This window comes from Pseudophryne corroboree, unplaced genomic scaffold (genome assembly GCF_028390025.1).
Source record: "Pseudophryne corroboree isolate aPseCor3 unplaced genomic scaffold, aPseCor3.hap2 scaffold_505, whole genome shotgun sequence".
Lineage (NCBI taxonomy): Eukaryota > Metazoa > Chordata > Amphibia > Anura > Myobatrachidae > Pseudophryne > Pseudophryne corroboree.
Window position 1 is genome coordinate 453,572 of NW_026970110.1, and position 21,260 is coordinate 474,831.

General features: G+C 46.9%; 5 non-coding genes across 5 annotated transcripts; all 5 read left to right on the forward strand.

The window, feature by feature from the left end:
- The first annotated feature begins 33 nt into the window (after window positions 1-33).
- Window positions 34-196, forward strand: LOC135030803 (U1 spliceosomal RNA). Its single transcript, XR_010226739.1, has one exon. It is a non-coding gene; the product is annotated as a U1 spliceosomal RNA (small nuclear RNA).
- Window positions 197-871: 675 nt separating this feature from the next.
- Window positions 872-1,033, forward strand: LOC135030721 (U1 spliceosomal RNA). The gene has a single exon (XR_010226664.1). It is a non-coding gene; the product is annotated as a U1 spliceosomal RNA (small nuclear RNA).
- Window positions 1,034-1,185: 152 nt separating this feature from the next.
- LOC135030790 (U1 spliceosomal RNA) lies at window positions 1,186-1,348 on the forward strand. The gene has a single exon (XR_010226729.1). It is a non-coding gene; the product is annotated as a U1 spliceosomal RNA (small nuclear RNA).
- A 674-nt stretch (window positions 1,349-2,022) lies between these two features.
- On the forward strand, window positions 2,023-2,184 carry LOC135030709 (U1 spliceosomal RNA). Its single transcript, XR_010226653.1, has one exon. It is a non-coding gene; the product is annotated as a U1 spliceosomal RNA (small nuclear RNA).
- A 152-nt stretch (window positions 2,185-2,336) lies between these two features.
- On the forward strand, window positions 2,337-2,499 carry LOC135030780 (U1 spliceosomal RNA). Its single transcript, XR_010226719.1, has one exon. It is a non-coding gene; the product is annotated as a U1 spliceosomal RNA (small nuclear RNA).
- The last annotated feature ends 18,761 nt before the right edge of the window (window positions 2,500-21,260 follow it).

Consider the following 21,260-nt stretch of genomic DNA (forward strand, 5'->3'; position numbering starts at 1 on the left):
GAGCAGCGACCCTCCCCAGCTCTAGCCCAACTCCTACTTACCTGCCAGGTAAGATACTATGATCATGAAGGTGCTTCTCCCAGGGCAAGGCTCACCCATTGCACTCTGGGTGTGCTGCCCCTGTGATTTCCCCAAATGTGGGAAACTTGACTGCATAATTTGTGTTTCCACTGGTCGGCTTTCATATAATTCAGATCTCTTTGTCTCAGGTCTTTCTCCAGCCTAGTTTGCTGTCTGTTTCCACTTCTTTTTTTTATGAGCCCCTCCCTTCTATACCCTTGTGCACTATCCTGACTTCTCCTCCTGTCTGCTTACTTTGTGCCTTCCAATGCACAATGCAAACGACAGGTAGTGCTGCAGGGCCCACACCCTTTTACTTGCATAACAGAGCAGCTCTGGAGCTGTTACAGTGCCAAGCTGCTGCAAGAAATCAGCTTGAATGCTTCAGGGGCTGGGGCATTGCCAACATGAGCCCCACACCGAAGGAGGGTGGGGGTGTTTAATGCGAACGAAGGGTCATCCAAGCGCCGCAAAAGGCCGCCATGCCCTGCATATCCCTAATCTCTTTTCATATGCAGATGAGGGTTCCAGCCAACTTTGGCCCACTGCTTGGATGACATCACTGTATGCAAATCCGTCTTCTGCAGACCTTCCCCCAGAAATGCTTGTACTAGTTGTTGCATTTGGTTTGTTGTTTGGGGGTGCTTCAGTATTAGGCAGCCTTCTGCCCTCCCATGTTCATTTGAAAATATGTGTTCTCCCTGCAGTTGTTGTCCCCAGATGAGAGTTCCCTTGTGCTGCCTTAGTTGAATCTCCTTTACTTGACAGAGATATGCCTGAGCAGCGGCCCTCCCCAGCCCTATCCCAAATCATACTTATTTTGCATAGGAGATACCATGGTCATGAAGATTGTTCTCCCAGGGTGAGGTTCATTCATTGCATTCTGGGTATGCTGACCCCTGTGATTTCCCCAAATGTGGGAAACTCGACTGCATTATTTGTGGTAGTGGGGGACTGTTTGTGCTTTCCTTTGGTCAGCTCTGGTAACAGTCAGATTTCTTTGTCTCAGATCCTCCTCTAGCCTTGTTCTTCTTTCGAGAGTTCCCTTGTGCTTCCTCAGTTGGATCTCCTTCACTTGACAGGGGGGTGCCCGAGCAGCGACCCTCCCCAGCTCTAGCGCAACTCCTACTTACCTGCCAGGTGAGATACTATGATCAGGAAGGTGCTTCTCCCAGGGCAAGGCTCACCCATTGCACTCTGGGTGTGCTGCTCCTGTGATTTCCCCAAATGTGGGACACTTGACTGCATAATTTGTGTTTCCCCTGGTCGGCTTTCATTTAATTCAGATCTCTTTGTCTCAGGTCTCTCTCCAGCCTAGTTTGCTGTCTGTTTCCACTTCTTTTTTTTTGAGCCCCTCCCTTCTATACCCTTGTGCACTATCCTGACTTCTCCTCCTGTCTGCTTACTTTGTGCCTTCCAACGGACAATGCGAACTACAGGTAGTGCTGCAGGGCCCACACCCTTTTACTTGCCTTACAGAGCAGCTCTGGAGCTGTTACAGTGCCAAGCTGCTGCAAGAAATCAGCTTGAATGCTTCAAGGGCTGGGGCATTGCCAACATGAGCCCCACACCGAAGGAGGGTGGAGGTGTTTAATGCGAACTAGGGGTCATCCAAGCGCCGCAAAAGGCCGCTATGCCCTGCACGCCCCTTTTCTCTTTTCATATGCAGACGAGGGTTGAAGCCAACTTTGACCCACTGCTTGGATGACATCACCATATGCAAATCCATCTGCTGCAGGCCTTCCCCCAGGAATGCTTGCACTAGTTGTTGCATTTGGTTTGTTGTTTGGGGGTGCTTCAGTATTAGGCAGCCTTCTGCCCTCCCATGTTCATCTGAAAATATGTGTTCTCCCTGCAGTTGTTGTCCCCAGATGAGAGTTCCCTTGTGCTGCCTCAGTTGAATCTCCTTTACTTGACAGAGATGTGCCTGAGCAGCGGCCCTCCCCAGCCCTATCCCAAATCATACTTATTTTGCATAGGAGATACCATGGTCATGAAGATTGTTCTCCCAGGGTGAGGTTCATTCATTGCATTCTGGGTATACTGACCCCTGTGATTTCCCCAAATGTGGGAAACTCGACTGCATTATTTGTGGTAGTGGGGGACTGTTTGTGCTTTCCTTTGGTCAGCTCTGGTAACAGTCAGATTTCTTTGTCTCAGATCCTCCTCTAGCCTTGTTCTTCTTTCGAGAGTTCCCTTGTGCTTCCTCAGTTGGATCTCCTTCACTTGACAGGGGGGTGCCCGAGCAGCGACCCTCCCCAGCTCTAGCGCAACTCCTACTTACCTGTCAGGTGAGATACTATGATCAGGAAGGTGCTTCTCCCAGGGCAAGGCTCACCCATTGCACTCTGGGTGTGCTGCTCCTGTGATTTCCCCAAATGTGGGACACTTGACTGCATAATTTGTGTTTCCCCTGGTCGGCTTTCATTTAATTCAGATCTCTTTGTCTCAGGTCTCTCTCCAGCCTAGTTTGCTGTCTGTTTCCACTTCTTTTTTTTTGAGCCCCTCCCTTCTATACCCTTGTGCACTATCCTGACTTCTCCTCCTGTCTGCTTACTTTGTGCCTTCCAACGGACAATGCGAACTACAGGTAGTGTTGCAGGGCCCACACCCTTTTACTTGCCTTACAGAGCAGCTCTGGAGCTGTTACAGTGCCAAGCTGCTGCAAGAAATCAGCTTGAATGCTTCAAGGGCTGGGGCATTGCCAACATGAGCCCCACACCGAAGGAGGGTGGGGGTGTTTAATGCGAACTAGGGGTCATCCAAGCACCGCAAAAGGCCGCTATGCCCTGCACGCCCCTTTTCTCTTTTCATATGCAGACGAGGGTTGAAGCCAACTTTGACCCACTGCTTGGATGACATCACCATATGCAAATCCATCTGCTGCAGGCCTTCCCCCAGGAATGCTTGCACTAGTTGTTGCATTTGGTTTGTTGTTTGGGGGTGCTTCAGTATTAGGCAGCCTTCTGCCCTCCCATGTTAATCTGAAATTATGTGTTCTCCCTGCAGTTGTTGTCCCCAGATGAGAGTTCCCTTGTGCTGCCTCAGTTGAATCTCCTTTACTTGACAGAGATGTGCCTGAGCAGCGTTCCTCCCCAGCCCTATCCCAAATCATACTTATTTTGCATAGGAGATACCATGGTCATGAAGATTGTTCTCCCAGGGTGAGGTTCATTCATTGCATTCTGGGTATGCTGACCCCTGTGTTTTCCAAATTAATTAGGTCGTCGCCAAACAAGGCTTCACCTTCATAGGGAAGAGACTCCCTTTCTTCTTGGAGTCAGCATCAGCATTCCCTTGGTGAATCCACAATGCCCTCCTATCCGAGACTGCCATGAAATTGGCCCGTGAGCACTTGTGCCCGGTGTAGGATTTTTAAATATGTGTAGTTTACTGTATGCACGGGTTTAAAACCTTTTAGGAACTGAGATCTAAGGTGTATTACATGTAGTTTAAAAAAAACAAAAAAGGTTTATTTTATGGCAGTAGTTTCCAAACTGGGGTTCTTGCACTGGTAGCATAGTTTGGTGGTCCAGGACCAATTAAAATTATTTATACTTTATTAAATTGGCAAAACCATTCCCTCACAACATAACTGAACCTGAGGATGACATGCTATAAACACAATTTACTTAATTTTATATTTTTTTCTGAATTTCTCAATAAAAAAAACTTTGGCCTAGGGGTGCCGTGAAACAAATTTTGATACTCTAGGGCAGGGGTGTCAATCCCATGGGCCGCATGCCGCCCCCAATGCATCCTTTTGTGGCCCACAGGCCGGGGTCCGACAGGGGTCCTTTTGTGGCCCGATCACCTTGCTTAGAGCGAGGGCAGGAGAGTGCAGCCAGAGTCTTTGCTTTCTATGTGCGGCACCATCTTCCCGAAGAGATCACAGGGAAGATAGTGCCCCTTCCACTGGCTACAGCACAGGTATACTGGGGTGGGGTAGCAAACTGGGGGCCCCAATGGGCCCCTCCAGCAGTCCCTCTACCAAAACACGTCTTTTGGTGGTTTTGCGGTGTTGTTATAACTACATGGTGACGATACTGTAGCACAGAGATTTTCAACCATTTACAACTCACGTCACACAGAACAAGATTTAAATATTGACAAGGCACACTGAAATATAATGGTGATGCATGGTGCAGTATCGTGTCCTAGGATGTCATGTCGCAGCTTCTCCATAGGTAACGCCTGAACAGGCCCGGTGACAGGGGGGACAAAGGGGACACTTGTTCAGGGCTCCAAGTATTAAGAACAGAAATAATGGGGCCACAGTGCCAATATTGCTTTTTAAAGTGTATCCACCAACTGCTCAATTTAAGCAGGAAAACAATTAACAGGCCAACTAAACCCTCCCCCCTCCTTTTACCCCATCACTTTGTCCAGTCCCTGTGGTCCATACTGTATTGCCATTATTATGCATGTTGCTGTGCTGGCCCTTTTCTGAATGTCCCTGCCACCGCCACCGAAGAGCTGGATAGCCCAGTATGAAAACCACCTGCCGGCCTCACTGACGGTCCGAGTCAAAGGCTCCATTTTTTTTAAAGATCCCTCTGCCAAGTTAAGGGGGGGTTGAGGGGGCCCCAGAGATATCAGTGCACTGGGCCCCGAGATTTCTGTTGCTGGCCCTGACCCTCAGGGGCGTATCTACCCCTTGGCCAGGATGGCACTTGCCAGGGGCACCATCCAGCTGTGCCAACCGTGGCTAAGGGATAGAGTTCTGCAGTCTCGAAAGGGCGCTATGGCAATCAGCGTGGGACTGACCAATTAGACGGTGAGGGAAGGATACTGAAATTGTCCCAACCCTGTTACAGTTTGAAACGCCCCTCAACTGCTGTCCACTGCTTCACTCCTAGCTCTGCCCCTTTGAAATTATTAATCCCTACCCCCCGGTAGGCGGAGTTCTCCAGGCCCATACTCAGGAGTCACCACTGCTGTACATTATGTGCCGGTTGTAGAGGCAGAGCGGGGAACATCAGAGAACGCCACAAATTACACAGTGGGCAAGGAGATGGCTGGAGACAGCTGCACAGCCATGCCTTGCAAGTTCGAGAGAGCTGTTGAATTTCAGCACTTCAAGTCAGAGCCTGCCCCCTGCTGCCCAAGCAGTCCGTGACAGTTAGTGTCGAGGAGGGGGGGATTTGTGCATGTGTGCCATCAGTGTGTGTGTGGGGGGGTGGAGGATGTGTGTGACTGTGAGGGAGCTGTCAGTGTCAGTGGGGAGAGGAGCAGGAGGGAGTTGTCAGTGTGTGGAAGTGATGAGAGTCAGTACTGGGGAAATGTGTGTGTGTGTGTGTGTGTGTGTGTGTGTGTGTGTGTGTGTGTGTGTGTGTGTGTGTGTACTAGATTTAGGAGTGTGTGTTTGTGAGAGGTTTCAGTTGGGGAATTAGAGTTCATACAGTAATTAAATGTTTTCATATTGAGAACTACATCTCCCAGCATATACAGTGTGCTGGGGATGCTAACAAGCTTTATTTAAAAGTTTAAAAAACATTGCTTTTATGACTGCAATGGTTAAAAAGGGAGAGCTATAAATCAATTTATCAGTGAATGATCGCAGTTTGAGCTGTTACATTTTACTGAACCACCTATCCCTCCACACTCACTACCTGTCCTCAGGATACATTTACCATCCCGGCAGACGGTATACCGGCGGTCATTTGACCGATGTTGGAATCCTGACACCACTTGGGAGACTGGTGCCGGCACACAGACAGCCAACATCCCGAAGGCGAGTATTGGAGGGAGGGTTAGGACCGGGGGAGCGGGTGTTAGGGAAGGCACTAGGAGGGGGGGGGGGTTAGTCCTAGCTGCCACCCCCTGAGGGTTAGCCCTATCCGCCACCCCCCCAGAGGGTTAGGATTAGGTATCATGTGACTGCTGCCGGATGCCATACCCAACCCCCTTTACTTTTTCAGGCATTTCTATCTCTCCTCTCTCTATGGTGTTCCGATTGCCCACTTTCCCTTGTGCTTTTCTCTCTCTCTCTCTCTCCTTTGTTTAGAGCATCAGTTTCTGTAGTCCACTTTATCCTTATTTTTTCCAGTGTTTCACTATCTCTCTGATGTAATGAGGATGTATGGTCTAGAGGGATCAGTAATGCATTGTACTGTATAGAGGCGTCAGGGATGTAGCGTAGGGTATAGAGGCGTCAGGGATGTAGCGTAGGTTATAGAGGCATCAGGAATGTAGCGTAGGGAATAGAGGCATCAGGGATGTAGCGTAGGGTATAGAGGCGTCAGGGATGTAGCATAGGGAATAGAGGCGTCAGGGATGTAGCGTAGGGAATAGAGGCGTCAGGGATTTAGCTTAGGGAATATAGGCATCAGGGATGTACTAGCAGGTATATAGAGGTCAGTGTACTGTATAGAGGGGTCAGTAATGCAGTGATGGTTATAGAAAGGTCAGTGATGTAGTCAGGGCCGGTGCAAGGTTTCTCGGCACCCTAGGCAAAACTTCAGCCTCCCTCCCTCCGCCCCCCTCCCCAAACCCCAACCCCCCCCCACCACCCCCATTGGGCACCACAGGAAAAAATAAAACACATTGGCATCCACAGGAAAATGTATAACAAATACATTGGCCCCTTTCAGGAAAAAAACACTTTGGCCTCCACACAATAAAAAAACATACACATTTGCTCCCCAGTACATAATTTGCATTTACCCCTTTATTATTGACAGAACAGCAAATTAATGTCCTCCTGCTAAGTACAAAGGGAAAATGTGATGGCTTCTCCAACATGTGTGCAAGGCCCTATCTTAAAGTATCAAAACTATTGTTATTGTTTACTTAGATAGTGCCACTAATTTGCACAGCGCTGTACACATAACAACATCAGAATTCGTATCACTCCCTGTCCCACTGGAATGAGAGTGATATTCCCTAAAATAAAAACACACACAGACAAATCCACATAACCTTCCCATATGTTTTTGGAGTGTGGGAGGAAACAGGAATACCCAGAGGAAACCCACACAAAAAGAAAATGCAAACTCCGCACATTCAGGCCATGACCAGGAATTGAACTAATGACCTGAGTGCTGAGGCGGTAATGCTTACCCTATGCCACTGTCCCGCGGATTGGATTATAACGTATAAAAAATGTTGCAGGCTGCATAGAGAATACACCCTACAGCAGGTTGGGAAAGGGATCCTGCCGCTTAGAATCCCAACACCTCGTTGGAAAGTATGCTAATCCTCTCCCCTTCCCTCCCCTTCCTGCAGCCTAACCCTAACTTCCCCCCTGCAACCTAACTACCCTCCCCAGCACACTTACATTCAGTATGCTGACTCTTGTGATTCCGGCATCGGGATTCTGAGCGTTGTCGGGCAGCACCTTTTTTTAGTGTGTGCAGTTAGATTTCAGTACTAATATACTGTATGGCAAAAAAATAGAACACGACAAATTGACAAATGCGTTTTCTAAGCAACAGGTACGGATGTCTTGTTCAGCCATACACTATATATCTGGTGATATACTATGTTGGTGCATTAACAAACAGTTTTTATTTGCAAATATAGGGAAATGTGCCCCCCCAGCCAATGTGGAAATACGAGTCCCAGCATATCCTGCTAAAAAGAAGCAGGTCATACTGGGAAATGTAGTTTCACATTAGCTACAGATGACACATGGAAAAAAAACTCCACTACCTACTTGTAAGGAGGAGAAACCATCAGATGGAGAAGCAATCAGTCAGCATCCATCACAGCCTATGGACCTACAGGTGTTCCGTAGCTCTGTAGGACAAAGTAAAAAAAAGTCTGTAGTAGGATCACAGGCTGGTGCTGGTCCCACAGTGACAGTGGGATTAGGCGGCAGACACATAAACCACTGGACCACTAGGGCACTTTCTGTAAAGGAGGCGACAAAGGACATACTGAGAGACACACACACACACACACTCATACTGAGACACACACACACTGACACTCATACTAAGGCAGAGGCACACGCACACACACTCATACTGAGACTGAGACACACTCACACTGACACTCATACGGAGTCAGAGGCACAGACATTCATACTGGAGCACACACACACTGACACTTATACTGAGGCAGAGGCACACATACACTCATACTGAGGCAGAGGCACACACACTCATACTGAGACTGAGACACACTCACACTGAGGCAGAGGCACACACACACACTCATACTGATACACACACACACACACACACACACACACACACACATACTGACACTCATACTGAGGCAGAGGCACACACACACACACTGAAACTGAGACACGCTCATACTGTGGCAGAGGCACACACACTCATACTGAGACACACACACAGTGATACTGAGACATACACACTGACACTCATACTGAGGCAGAGACACACATACATTCATACTGAGACACACACAGTGAAACGGAGACACACACACTCATACTGATACACACACACAGTGATACTGAGACACACACACAGTGACAGAGAGACACACACACACTCATACTGAGACACACACAGTGACAGAGAGACACACACACACACTCATACTGAGACACACACAGTGATACTGAGACACACAGTGACAGAGACACACACTCATACTGAGACACACAGTGATACTGAGTCAGAGGCACATGTACACTCACATTGAGGCACACAAACACACACTCACACTGAGGAACACACACACTCATTCTGAGGCACACACTGATATTGAGAGACACACACGCACTGACACATATACTAAGGCAGAGGCACACACACTCATACTGAGACACCCACAGTGACAGACACACACACACACACACTGATACTGAGACACACACTGATACTCATACTGAGGCAGAGGCACACATACACTCATACTGAGGCAGAGGCACACACACACTCATTCTGAGGCACACACACTCATACTGAGGCACACACTGATATTGAGAGACACACACGCACTGACACATATACTGAGGCAGAGGCACACACACTCATACTGAGACACCCACAGTGATAGAGAGACACACACACACACACACACACACACACACACACACTCATACTGAGACACACACTGATACTCATACTGAGGCAGAGGCACACATACACTCATACTGAGACTGAGACACACTCATACTGAGGCAGAGGCATACACACACTCAAACTGAGACTGAGACACACTCACACTGACACTCATACTGAGGCAGAGGCACACACATACACACACACTCATACTGAGACACACACACAGTGACAGAGAGACACACACACACACACACACACACACACACACACACACACACACTCATACTGAGACACACAGTGATACTGAGACACACACTGACACACAAAGTGACAGAGAGAGACACACAGTGATACTGAGTCAGAGGCACATGTACACTCACATTGAGGCACACAAACACACACTCACACTGAGGAACACACACACTCATTCTGAGGCACACACTGATATTGAGAGACACACACGCACTGACACACATACTGAGGCAGAGGCACACACGCTCATACTGAGACTGAGACACACACACTCATACTGATACACACACACACACACATACTGACACTCATACTGAGGCAGAGGCACACACACACACTGAAACTGAGACACGCTCATACTGAGGCAGAGGCACACACACTCATACTGAGACACACACACAGTGATACTGAGACATACACACTGACACTCATACTGAGGCAGAGACACACATACATTCATACTGAGACACACACACAGTGAAACGGAGACACACACACTCATACTGATACACACACACAGTGATACTGAGATACACACAGTGACAGAGACACACACACACACACACACACACACACACACACACACACACACACTCATACTGAGACACACACAGTGATACTGAGACACACAGTGACAGAGAGACACACACACACACACACTCATACTGAGACACACACAGTGATACTGAGACACACAGTGACAGAGAGACACACACACACACACTCATACTGAGACACACACAGTGATACTGAGACACACACAGTGACACTGAGACACACACAGTGACAGAGACACACACAGTGACAGAGACACACACAGTGACAGAGACACACACTCATACTGAGACACACAGTGATACTGAGTCAGAGGCACATGTACACTCACATTGAGGCACACAAACACACACTCACACTGAGGAACACACACACTCATTCTGAGGCACACACTGATATTGAGAGACACACACGCACTGACACATATACTAAGGCAGAGGCACACACACTCATACTGAGACACCCACAGTGACAGACACACACACACACACACACACACACACACACACACACACACACTGATACTGAGACACACACTGATACTCATACTGAGGCAGAGGCACACATACACTCATACTGAGACTGAGACACACACTGACACTCATACTGAGGCAGAGGCACACACACACTCATTCTGAGGCACACACACTCATACTGAGGCACACACGCACTGACACATATACTGAGGCAGAGGCACACACACTCATACTGAGACACCCACAGTGATAGAGAGACACACACACACTCATACTGAGACACACACAGTGATACTGAGACACACACTGATACTCATACTGAGGCAGAGGCACACATACACTCATACTGAGACTGAGACACACTCATACTGAGGCAGAGGCATACACACACTCATACTGAGACACACACACAGTGATACTGAGACACGCTGACACTCATACTGAGGCAGAGGCACACACACACTCAAACTGAGACTGAGACACACTCACACTGACACTCATACTGAGGCAGAGGCACACACATACACACACACTCATACTGAGACACACACAGTGACAGAGACACACACACACACACACACACACACACACACACTCATACTGAGACACACAGTGATACTGAGACACACACTGACACACAAAGTGACAGAGAGAGACACACACTCATACTGAGACCCACAGTGATACTGAGTCAGAGGCACATGTACACTCACATTGAGGCACACAAACACACACTCACACTGAGGCACACTCATACTGAGGCACACACTGATATTGAGAGACACACGCACTGACACACATACTGAGGCAGAGGCACACACGCTCATACTGAGACACACAGTGACAGAGAGACACACACACTCATACTGAGACACACACAGTGATACTGATACACACACTGATACTCATACTGAGGCAGAGGCACACATACACTCATACTGAGACTGAGACACACTGACACTCATACTGAGGCAGAGGCATACACACACTCATACTGAGACACACACACACACACACACAGTGATACTGAGACACGCACAGTGATACTGAGACACACTGACACTCATACTGAGGCAGAGGCACACACACACTCAAACTGAGACTGAGACACACTCACACTGACACTCATACTGAGGAAGAGTCACACACACTCATACTGAGACACACACACACAGTGATACTGAGACACACACACTGACACTCATACTTAGTCAGAGGCACACGTACACTCACATTGAGGCACACAAATACACACTCACACTGGGGCACACACACTCATACTGAGGCACACACTGATATTGAGAGACACACACGCACTGACACATATACTAAGGCAGAGGCACACACACTCATACTGAGACAAACACAGTGACAGACACACACACACACACACACACACACACACTGATACTGAGACACACACTGATACTCATACTGAGGCAGAGGCACACATACACTCATACTGAGACTGAGACACACACTGACACTCATACTGAGGCAGAGGCACACACACACTCATTCTGAGGCACACACACTCATACTGAGGCACACACGCACTGACACATATACTGAGGCAGAGGCACACACACTCATACTGAGACACCCACAGTGATAGAGAGACACACACACACACACACACACACACTCATACTGAGACACACACTGATACTCATACTGAGGCAGAGGCACACATACACTCATACTGAGACTGAGACACACTCATACTGAGGCAGAGGCATACACACACTCAAACTGAGACTGAGACACACTCACACTGACACTCATACTGAGGCAGAGGCACACACATACACACACACTCATACTGAGACACACACACAGTGACAGAGAGACACACACACACACACACACACACACACACACACTCATACTGAGACACACAGTGATACTGAGACACACACTGACACACAAAGTGACAGAGAGAGACACACACTCATACTGAGACCCACAGTGATACTGAGTCAGAGGCACATGTACACTCACATTGAGGCACACAAACACACACTCACACTGAGGAACACACACACACTCATTCTGAGGCACACACTGATATTGAGAGACACACACGCACTGACACACATACTGAGGCAGAGGCACACACGCTCATACTGAGACTGAGACACACTCACACTGAGGCAGAGGCACACACACACTCATACTGATACACACACACACACTGACACTCATACTGAGGCAGAGGCACACACACACACTGAAACTGAGACACGCTCATACTGAGGCAGAGGCACACACACTCATACTGAGACACACACACAGTGATACTGAGACATACACACTGACACTCATACTGAGGCAGAGACACACATACATTCATACTGAGACACACACACAGTGAAACGGAGACACACACACTCATACTGATACACACACACAGTGATACTGAGATACACACAGTGACAGAGAGACACACACACACACACACACACACACACTCATACTGAGACACACACAGTGATACTGAGACACACACAGTGACAGAGAGACACACACACACACACACACACTCATACTGAGACACACACAGTGATACTGAGACACATACAGTGACAGAGACACACACAGTGACAGAGACACACACAGTGACAGAGACACACACTCATACTGAGACACACAGTGATACTGAGTCAGAGGCACATGTACACTCACATTGAGGCACACAAACACACACTCACACTGAGGAACACACACACTCATTCTGAGGCACACACTGATATTGAGAGACACACACGCACTGACACATATACTAAGGCAGAGGCACACACACTCATACTGAGACACCCACAGTGACAGACACACACACACACACACACACACACACACACACACACACACACACACACTGATACTGAGACACACACTGATACTCATACTGAGGCAGAGGCACACATACACTCATACTGAGACTGAGACACACACTGACACTCATACTGAGGCAGAGGCACACACACACTCATTCTGAGGCACACACACTCATACTGAGGCACACACGCACTGACACATATACTGAGGCAGAGGCACACACACTCATACTGAGACACCCACAGTGATAGAGAGACACACACACACACACTCATACTGAGACACACACAGTGATACTGAGACACACACTGATACTCATACTGAGGCAGAGGCACACATACACTCATACTGAGACTGAGACACACTCATACTGAGGCAGAGGCATACACACACTCATACTGAGACACACACACACAGTGATACTGAGACACGCTGACACTCATACTGAGGCAGAGGCACACACACACTCAAACTGAGACTGAGACACACTCACACTGACACTCATACTGAGGCAGAGGCACACACATACACACACACTCATACTGAGACACACACACACACACACACACACACACACACACACTCATACTGAGACACACAGTGATACTGAGACACACACTGACACACAAAGTGACAGAGAGAGACACACACTCATACTGAGACCCACAGTGATACTGAGTCAGAGGCACATGTACACTCACATTGAGGCACACAAACACACACTCACACTGAGGCACACTCATACTGAGGCACACACTGATATTGAGAGACACACGCACTGACACACATACTGAGGCAGAGGCACACACGCTCATACTGAGACACACAGTGACAGAGAGACACACACACTCATACTGAGACACACACAGTGATACTGATACACACACTGATACTCATACTGAGGCAGAGGCACACATACACTCATACTGAGACTGAGACACACTGACACTCATACTGAGGCAGAGGCATACACACACTCATACTGAGACACACACACACACAGTGATACTGAGACACGCACAGTGATACTGAGACACACTGACACTCATACTGAGGCAGAGGCACACACACACTCAAACTGAGACTGAGACACACTCACACTGACACTCATACTGAGGAAGAGTCACACACACTCATACTGAGACACACACACACAGTGATACTGAGACACACACACTGACACTCATACTTAGTCAGAGGCACACGTACACTCACATTGAGGCACACAAATACACACTCACACTGGGGCACACACACTCATACTGAGGCACACACTGATATTGAGAGACACACACGCACTGACACACATACTGAGGCAGAGGCACCCACAGACTCATACTGAGACACACATAATTACACACACTTATACCGAGAGACACACACACAGTAGCACAGTAGTAACCTTCAGGCAGCTCAGATCACAGGAGCCAGTCTCCGAAAGAGTAGGCATGCCAGGCAGCAGAGCCACAGAGACAGACTATGGAGAACCTAGCATACTCAGGGGCGTGGCCTAATCATGGAGGTGTGGCCACGCCCCTTTTTTAAAAAACCCATCAAGCAGCAGGCTATAGAGCTACCCGGTAGAGAGGAAACACCGGACTGGCCGAGGGGGAAACCACCTCTCTGCTCACACTACATAGTGGAGCGGTGGTGAATGAAAGAAAATCACTGGTGGATCCCAGGACACAGGGTAGTGTATAGTGCATCAGCTGCCTGTCAGTCCACTTAGCAGAATTGCAGGACTACCCGCAGCGTTGCTATGTGTGTCTATGACGCCGGGTGCCCTGCTGCTGCTATTGCGTGGGGGCTATATGGCGGGGGAGGGGGGGCAGCCTCAGCGTACCGCCCACTCAGGTCCAGGCGCCCATAGGCAGCTGCCTAAAGCTGCCTAATGGAAGCGCCGGCCCTGGATGTAGTGTAGGGTATAGAGGGGTCAGTTATGTAATGTGGGGTAAAGAGGGGTCAGTAAAGATACTAAGCTGAAGTACTTAGAACACTTCTTGAATTAAGACACAACCTGCAAGAAAAAGTATGCAATATGGGTGAAAAGGCAAATGTCAGAGGTCTGATACAAGTAACCAGCTCCACACCTTGCACCACATAGCGTTATGTTAAACTGGGATATGTTCTTTTTTGGTGTGTGTGTGTGTGTGTGTATGTGTGTGGGGGGGGGGGTGCCAAAGGAAATTTTTGCCATTGGCTCCTTTGGTCTAGAACCAGCCCTGATCACAAAATATTTTTGTCTAAGCAGACTGGACACTGATCAGCGTTGGCTCATTCTCAGCCCCCCGCCCAGCCTCTGCTGCCAACAGACTGCTATTAGCTAGTTAACCTTCTGCCTTCCCTATCTATGACACAGACTGCTGCTAATGCTACCAGACTGTTCCCAGTGGCTTCACACCAACAGTGAATCCCAGCCGATGATGTAGGGCAGCGTGTGGGGGAGGGGGTCAGTTGCTGTGGCTCCAACATGGTAACCGCCAATGGACTGCAATGCTTTATCGAAAGGGGGGGCGCCAGTCCCTTACTTTGCCAGGGGCGCTTGGACCCCTAGCTACACCTCTGTTGACCCTAACCGATACCCCTAAACTAACCATAATTCCTGCAGTAAAAATCCATGTTTCTATGTATATAGGGGGTCATTCCGAGTTGATCGCATGCTGCCGTTGTTCGCTGCGTAGCAATCAGTTGAAAAAAAATGGCTAATCTGTGCATGCGCATGCTCCGTAATGTGCATGCGCATCATACGGGTACAAAGTCCATTGTGGTTTTGCACTAGTTCTAGCGATTATTCCAATCACAGAACAGGCCACAAGGAGATTGACAGAAAGAGGGCGTTTCTGGGTGGCAACTGACCGTTTTCAGGGAGTGCTTGGAAAAATGCAGGCGTGGCAGAAGAAATGCAGACGTGGCTGGGCATTCGCTGGATGGGTGTGTGACATCAAAAGCCGTCCCTCGGTTGTTAGAATCAACGCACACGAAGTGTAACTACAGTGCTGGTCTTATTTTGAAACGATTTTGCAGGCGCTCTGCTGCTCAAGTGTTCGCACTTCTCCAAAGTGAATATACACTCTCCAGTGGGCAGCGACAATGCGTTTGCATGGCTGCTAAAAACTGCTAGCGAGCAATCAACTCAGAATGACCCCCATAGTGTATTGCAAGAAAATATCTGTAAATCCAATGGTACCGTAAGTGCGGTATATACTCGCACTTCTTTGCGGGGTGAGAACATCTCCCCTAAGTGAAGTCAGCCCTATGAATAGAGTTTGTGTGATCCCTGTGCAGCAGTCACAGAAAGGGTTCATCTCTGCAGTTTGTCACTCAAATTACATTGCTGCATTTTTTCTAGAAGTGGATCTGAGAGCTGTTACCCGCAGACCAGCTACAATAATTATCCTGGGTACTCACTAGACCAGTGGTTCTCAAACTGCACCCTGGGGTGCCTCAGGACACTTGCAGGGGTGCCTTGGATTGGTGGTCCAGGACCAATTCAAAATATTTATAGTTAGTGTTATAGGCAAAACCAGTGCTGTTGGCTGGCAATCATAACATATGTGCACAAGCAGAAGCAAATCCTGTCCCCTACCAAAGGGCCAGTGCTAGGGTGTTTGGCGCCTCCCTGCAAACTATTAATTTGGGCCCTCTCTCCAATACTTAATAAAGGGACAGTGCGCTCCTTAAAAAAAGAAGGTGTGGTATCACAAGGAAGGGGCATGGCCACACAATAGCACCCCAAATCAAAATACGCCACACAGTAGCACTATCTTATTGTCATTACACCGCATATAATAATAATAATAATAATAATAATAATAATAATACCCACAGTCGCAGTGCCCTTTATACACATAACCACCATATCAGTGCAGCTTACACACATAATGCCAACAGTAGCAGTGCCCCTTCTACACATGCCCACGGTGGCAATCCTTTACATGGCAAATATCAACCTGGTTTTGCCATGTAAAGGATTGCCACTTTAAAAACAAACAATCAAACAAAAAAAAAAAAAAACAACAGGAAAAAACACAAAATCTCTCACTTTCTGATTCTCACACCCTATTACATTCCTCCCTATATATTTAAATGTTTCTATTACTGTATGTTCCCTCTTCCCTTCTCCAAACTATACACATCAACATTTTTTAGTATTTCCAGGTAAGTTTTGTGATGTAGGCCATGCACAATTTTAGTTGCCCTAATGTATTTACAGCCTTCTGGAGATATGGCTTCTGGAACTGAACACAGGATTCTAAATGTGGCTGTACCAAGGACCTATACAGTGGCATTACAGGTTGAGTATCCCTTATCCAAAATGCTTGGGACCAGAGGAATTTTGGATATCGGATTTTTCTGTATTTTGGAATAATTGCATACCATAACGAGATATTATGGTGATGGGACCTAAATCTAAGCACAGAAGGCATTTATGTTTCATATACACCTTATACACACAGCCTGAAGGTCATTTTAGGCAATATTTTTTATAACTTTGTGCATTAAACAAAGTGTGTGTACATTCACAGAATTCATTTATGTTTCATATACACCTTATACACACAGTCTGAAGTTCATTTAATACAATATTTTTAATAACTTTGAGTATTAAACAAAGTTTGTGTACACTGAGCCATCAAAACACAAAGGTTTCACTATCTCAGTCTCACTCAAAAAAGTCTGTATTTCGGAATATTCCGTATTTCGGAATATTTTGATATGGGATACTCAACCTGTATTACTTTTTTCTGCTACTGGTTCTTTAACCTATGCAAACAAGCATCTGACTTGCCTTTCCTATTGCTTTGTTACATTGCTTACCTGAAATAGTAATACTTAGATAGCTTTCCTCTTGCCATTATAATGCCCTTAATATTATAGTTAGCCTTTGCATTTTTGAGACGTGTATGATTTTGCATTTTTTGGCATTAAATGTTGCCATGTTCTTGACCATTCCTCTAGTCCAGGGGCGGAACTGCCAGAGACAACGGAGTCAGTTGCCGCCGGGCTCCAGCCCTAAAGGGGCTTCCTCCATTGCCCCCCGGCTGTTACGTGCCCTTCCTACTAAATAGACAAAGGCGCTACCAGCAGGGTCTCGCAGTTTGTACATTCCATGCCGTAACACCCTTCTTTCCACCTTCACAATGAAGCTATTGGTACTTTGCAAAAAAAAAAAATTATTAGCATTGCAACTCAGCAGATCAATGCAGTGTGCAGCCACACACTCCATATATCTGCTCAGCCACAAAGCTGATTATTTCTTCACAAAGTACAAGGTGAGCTCCAAATAGAATTCTCTAGCTTAGATTATACCTTTCTATGCAAGGGTAAATAGCTCAATTGTTTGACTGCAATGCCACAGGAAATGGTTTGGATCCAAGACAGTGTGACTGAATAATAAAGAAACCTTAAGATGAGTTCATGAATGTTGTATAAGTATTAGTGAGAGAAGGGGTCAGGAGCATGCTAGGCTGCAAAAAATAAGGTAGGCTGCAAGTGAAAGTAATGATCTCCTATATATTTTCCCAGATCTGTCACTCTGTGTGGCTAACTCTGGGGGAAGTCACAGCAATGGGCGGAGACGGCAACTGCAGGACGATACACCAGTGCCAGCAGCAGACCGTAACAAAGTGACAGATCAGGGAGAATATATAGGAGGTAGGGAGGTGGCTGGCCAAGGGACACTAGCTCATGTACCCCTTTACCACTGAGGCTGGCCACCAAGGATGGACCTGTCACCAGTGCACATGCAATAACCTCTTCTGCTGCCCTCTTTGCAACTCAGATTGCCCAGTGCTCCCCTTCGCTAACAGTCCACAAAGTTTCCCCATCTCACGATCTGCCTCCTCACCCCCACTTTCATCTCTACAGCACACGCGCATATCATACAAGATCCCATCATGCGTACGTAGGTCTGAAATGCAAGAGGGAGGTTGGGGGGAGATTGGCATGCGCCAGCAACACCACACAGCTCACTGTGACCACAGTGGAGAGGCGCTGCAACAGGACAATACACCAACCTCGGAGCAAGGAACTGCGTCGGTCAGGAGGAGAACTATTTCAATAGCATAAAAAGGTTAATGCGTCCCACCCTATGGACACCAGACTCATCAAGTCACTGTTGCCAGAGTCTCATACAATGACTCTGAACCTCTAAGCACACTATTTGACTGTCCACACCCTGCTGTGCCTATTACCCATCTCCTCCACCACCCTCAACACTGACCCACACATCATTCACCCACAAAGATACAATAAAGGTAGTTTGGATAAATTAGCTAAATGAAATGGATTTAACCAATTTATCTAAATGACCATTTTTGGATGTTTTCCAGTGTTTGTGAGCAAATGGTCAATTGTAATTTGCTGCCACATATTAGCATAATTTTGTTTCAACTAGAAAAAAAAATTGGACAGATAATCTAAGTGTGGATCCAGTTTAAAGGTCCGTATTCACGGCCCGATTTTGGGGAGAGATGTGTGCTGAGCGAACTGCTCAGCACACATCTCTCCCCCCGCTCAGCACAGCGTGATGTGTGCTGAGCGTACGGGGGGTGGGGGGGGGCGCTCATTTCACCCCCTGTGTAGGGCATTCTGTGTGTATCCAGCTTAACAGGTGTGAGCATCATACAACTACTGACTTGCGAGTAACTATACAGCAGCTCCATACCTTGTGACTTGAAGAAACACCAGTTAACCCCGGGAATGCTGCAGTCAAAGCAACAATTCCTCTTCTTACATTCCGCTGCACTTATTGTGGGGTAGCCGCAATCCCTTCTGCTGTACGGTTCCACATTACATTGTTTCTTGTCACTTCCTGTTGATGCAGTAAGGAAACATCCAGGAATTACAGCAGCTTAGTTTTTTTTTTTTTTTTAACTGGGGCAATTTAGCTAGATCACAGGGCAATTTAGCTCCTTTGGTCCTTTTTTAGGACCAGTTAATCAGACAGTTGAGCAAACTGAAAAACAGCTAACAGGAAATTTCCACTTAAATGGTATTTTCTAATCTTATCTGACCATGACTAAGAATAAAGGATACACAAGATAAACTCTTAGAGCCATGGACCTTATCCATGTTTAAGCTCCATCAAATCTGTAATCAATAGCACTACATGCTCCCACTTTACCACTGTACTATATACTCTACCTGTGTTTTTAAGGTAAAAACACCATTTAACCCCAGTGACACTTGAATTAAAGCAGCAGCCTCTGGAATAGCATTCCTTAGCATTAATCCCAGGAAATCTGCAATCTTCACGCTCTTTGATAGCCATGCTACATTGCTGTTTACTTGGATGGAGCAGAGAGCACAACATCAGGACATAGGAAATATTACAATGCATGATAAGAAAGGTGTGAGCTCTACAGCAAGGCCTCTAACCCTTTGCCAGTGCCAAATACATAGGGCTTAACTCAGATCTGATCACAGCAGCAAATTTATTAGCTAAAACCATGTACACTGCAGGGGGGGGGGTGTATAATATGTGCAGAGAGAGTTAGATTTTGGTGCGGTGTGTTCAAACTGAAATCTAAATTGCAGTGTAAAAACAAAACAGCCAGTATTTACCCTGCACACAAACAATATAACCCACCTAAATCTCTCTGCAAATGTTATATCTGCCCCCCCATCCCTGCAGTGCACATGGTTTTGCCCACTAGCTAACAAATTTGCTGCATCTGGGAATTACAGCAGCTTAATATTTCTTTTTACAGAAGGTTCAGCAAATTAAATTATTTAGTGAAATACTGTAATCATAACAGTTACAGGGATATTGTAGGTAGATTTATTGTCAGTGGATAAATGTAAAAATTAAACCCTTAGGCATAGTTCCAAAATGCTGTCATTGCAATCCAGATTTTAAGGATATCATGCTTGAGCACAGGTGACTTAATTAGAACTTCGGTCAATGTGAATTAACCATTGGACTCAACCATGGTTATCCTTAAAACCCAGGGGTCTATTTAAGATCGATCTTAATCGATGTTGGGCTTCCAGGTTGAAAAAAACACACACATTTACTAACATTTTAAAATTTATATAAAAAAATCATCTGTTCGTAAATGCAGTGCACATGGGCCCTCATTCCGAGTTG